The following is a 3,921-nucleotide window of genomic DNA, read 5'->3' as shown; positions in this document are numbered from 1 at the left end:
AAAGACAGGCATGCTCTGCTGTTGAGGAGACATCCCTGTAATGTATTCAGCACAAAACTGAATGACGTCTTCATCGCTTTTAAAGCTGGATTGACATCCCATGATCCTCTAGGCATGAAGGCCATGGACATTCTAGGCAAGGGTTCCCACAGGTTCATGTTGGACCCAAGAATCATTGCAATACTCTTTACCAGTTGCAATCATCTTAAAAATATACATGAGTAAAACAACAGCATAAATGTAATACAAAAGCTAGAATTACAATTAAAATGGTGCCTTCTTGCTCTTACTTTTTATCTTATATGCATACATTTTTCATGGCACATGCCCTTTCACATGTATTATCATCTTAAAGGCCACATTCACGTGTCCTGGTGTCCACTGCTCTAAGATGTCTAATAGCGATTTAAAAGAATGGTTAATAATAAAAAAAAAACTAATGAATATGAGTTAATTCATTATTTAAGTAACGCCATGGTGTATCTCTGCTTGATCACATGCTGGCCTGGACATCGGACACAATGGGAAATGCCTGGTGGGCCGGTCCCGACTGAGCCTCTCACTTTCCTTTATGTTTTACCCAAATTTATTCCTGATGACAAATGCCTACATTTAGAGTCTTTTAAAAGCTTAGTTTGTTCTTTTTTAAACACAAAACTGTTATACCTGGGGACAAAGAGGCTCAAGCCAGAAACGGTGGTGATTCCGCCTTTCTGTGCTCTTAACAGACAAGCAACAGAAAAATACATAAAATAGACTTAAAGTAAAGCTGATCAGAGAGATATTTATCCGCAGACGCATTTCCAGGATTTCATCCTTTGGCTATTATTGACAGATGAGGTCAAGCTGCCCTGCTTCCCCTATCCTATCGTTTATAAAAGACATATTGTGCAGGAATAGAAGCCTTCTGTGCCCCGAGTCGAGCGGGTGCTACCCTGTGACTATGGCAACTAGAGTTTGAGTCAGAACAATTTGCTGTCACATGCCTCGTTTGAAAAATGTTTGGAACCCATGCAAATCGGTTCAATAGACTTGATTGTTAATGACTGCTCAACTTAATCATTAACCATGTTCTGTAACAACAAATTACTGGCCTTCTTTCAGCTTCTTGCATGCACTGCGAGAGGCGGTATGTGTCATGCAGATAAACTTCATCTGCGCCAGAAATAACCAGAGACTTCCGATCTATTATATGCACCGTCAGATGTTCGGAGACAGTGTGATCTTTACGGAGTACTTTAAAAAAAAAAAAAAAAATTGTTACATTTCACAGCTGTGGAAATGTTTGTAGCTAAGCTGAAGCAGTGTTAGAAATTGCCGTTACTACTTCTTGTTTCTTTTTTGTATTAAGCAGAAATACGGCGTTACAGGGCTACTCGTGTTTTGTGGTCGCATCACGTTAACTATACCTACAAGCACATCTTCTCAGCTAACATACAGCTCCCACAATCTACTGGGGCGATTTGGGTTACCATGCGTATTGGTGATATTAATTATTCCCTGGTGGACATTGGACGTATACCGTAAAAACTAAAGCATACATTTTAAAAAAATGGTGGAATTTACCACTTAAACTAGGTATCTATAAAAAGTTTAAATTGTTTTCAACTTAAATGTTTACCTAATTTAATATGAACTGTTAATCCTGTCACCTAAATACCTAAAGCATGACATTTGGTGCAGTCTTCAGGGGGGGAACTATGACCCCTGGCACTGAATGGGTTAAAGAGCACTTTTTGCTGATGAGTGAAGGGATGTCTTTACATTCTGTGTACTCCAAGTTCCACACAAAAAAAGCACAAGTTGCAAAGGCTGCACATATTCAAACTCTTCAGTTTATTTTTCACTCATTCATACTGCTCTGTTATATGTGGCTGGGTTATTCTCCATTAAACATGACTCCATGACTGCTGGTTGCATCCCAAGAAGGTTTATAGTTGCCTTCAGCTGTTAGATTAAATAACTAAAACCTTTATTATTCATACAACAGCAGACTGAGGGCCACATTTTGCTTTATTTACTTGATGTCTTGAAGAGCATGGGTCTTTTATGACACACATGGCTGATGATGTCATAAAAGCAATACGTGAGATGTAGGTACAGACCTGTAAGCAAAATCACATTTGTGTGTTTGGCATTTACTGACCAGATGTATACACAGATATTTCTTGTGTGGATAGTTTTTTGGGGTGTTAACCCCTTCCCCATACATATGAGAAAAGAAGAAACCGATGGAGCAGAAGGTATTGCAGAACAGTGAAGTATTACATTGAATGCAGCCTGTTAGTGACAAAGAATTTATCAACATGGTAAATGTTAAATGTCTAAAAAATCTTTGGTCTTACTATTTTGTCTTCTCAGGGATAAAAGTGGTCAATGAAGGGACTGAGGAGAAGCCGACCCCTGTATCCAACATTGCGCTCTTCATAGTAGCCATCATTTGGTTCATGATTTTCTGCTCCGTGTTTTCAGGTGAAAAGTACCTCAGCATCTATACTTGTTAGTTTAGTCATAGAGAGCTCTTAGGGAGAGACTTTTAGTGAGAATTATTTATTGCTGCTGTTGTAACTGAATAAGGGATTTAGAAGTGGGATCAGTTATTCTGAATAGGGAGTGGGATGGGTTCCAAAACCTATATAACCTTAACGGAGATTTGTCAAAATATTTTGTTAAAGATATCATAAAAATAGCGGAAAGAGACTCATCTTTAGTCCAGAAATTATTGGCCACTGTCACCATTGTCACCTTAGAGCTGTAATACACTGTGATGCTCTCACTCCCATCAAATGTTCCAAACTCTTCAAAATTACTCTTCCTTTTGACTATAAGGTAAGCAGTAGGCAGGTTGCGTGTCCGACATAGCCTTTAAAGTTGGGTTTGTTTCATTTTATTAAAGGTATCATAAAAATAGCTGAATGATAAGACTTGTCCGTAAATTAAAGGTATAATTGTATTATGATCTACTTATTTAAACGCTGGTTATTATTTTTACAGCTGTTGGCATGAACACTGTCCCAATGAATTTCCCACCAAATCCAGCCCTGCGTGTTCAGATGGCCCCAGTTCCAGTGGCTCGAGTCTAGCCCTGCGCTCCAGGACACTGCATCCACCATCATGCCCGAGTCTCGCCCAGAGCATGGACAGACCTCTGCTTAAATCGCACTCCAGACCTGCACAGACTGCCTGCGCCTCCCCATGAATGTGCCGTGTGAATCAGGAGCGTGTGAATACATACATCTACATTCAAACAACTTAATTACTACCTTGTGAATAGTTACACAATCAATAAAATGGTTAATGTTCTTTATTGTTTGCTGTTTCTTTTTCCTTCTTTTCATCTATATTTTTATGTTCACACCTAAATGTTATCCAAAGAACACTAGTAGACAATGAGAACTTCAACATTAACATTATGGGAGCTTTATTTTTCTGGTAGATCAAAAAAACTGTAAATATGATGAGTTTGCAATCCTGTGCAAACTGCCTTTGCCTTTGTAAAGAACTAATAGGGTTTTGGGTTAATTAAGCTGAGTTAAAAGAACTTTGACATCTTTACACTCTTCCTGTGCCATAACACCCAGGGGCACGCGGTGCCAGAAATACGGTACCAGAAATACGGTACCAATTGCCTCCTTGTTGTCATGTTTACCCAATCTCACTGCAGAAGTTCTTCACCCTTACATGGCACAATTTTGTCATCAATGAAACCCATTAAATTGCAAGGTAACCAAAAAGGGGGATACCTGTCCTACATCTCATTCATGGGGCCCCTCCGTCGCATGGCTATGGTCCCCAACATCATGCTTTGCCCCACCATGTGCCCCCCCAATCCGTTTGTTTCCCCCCTGCAGCCATGAGGAAGCAGAACTTCTGCAAGGTAAGTGAACTTCAGGGGGAGGGAAGGGTAGAAAGTGAGAAGGG

At 39.8% G+C, this 3,921-nt stretch overlaps 1 long non-coding RNA gene across 1 annotated transcript; it reads left to right on the top strand.

Annotated features, from left to right (window-relative positions):
• The first annotated feature begins 2,366 nt into the window (after positions 1–2,366).
• Positions 2,367–3,308, top strand: LOC128504456 (uncharacterized). Its single transcript, XR_008355456.1, has 2 exons — positions 2,367–2,472; positions 2,995–3,308. It is a non-coding gene; the product is annotated as an uncharacterized LOC128504456 (long non-coding RNA).
• The last annotated feature ends 613 nt before the right edge of the window (positions 3,309–3,921 follow it).

This window comes from Spea bombifrons, chromosome 9 (genome assembly GCF_027358695.1).
Source record: "Spea bombifrons isolate aSpeBom1 chromosome 9, aSpeBom1.2.pri, whole genome shotgun sequence".
NCBI classification, from domain to species: Eukaryota; Metazoa; Chordata; class Amphibia; order Anura; family Pelobatidae; genus Spea; species Spea bombifrons.
This window is presented reverse-complemented; position numbering and strand designations above follow the sequence as displayed.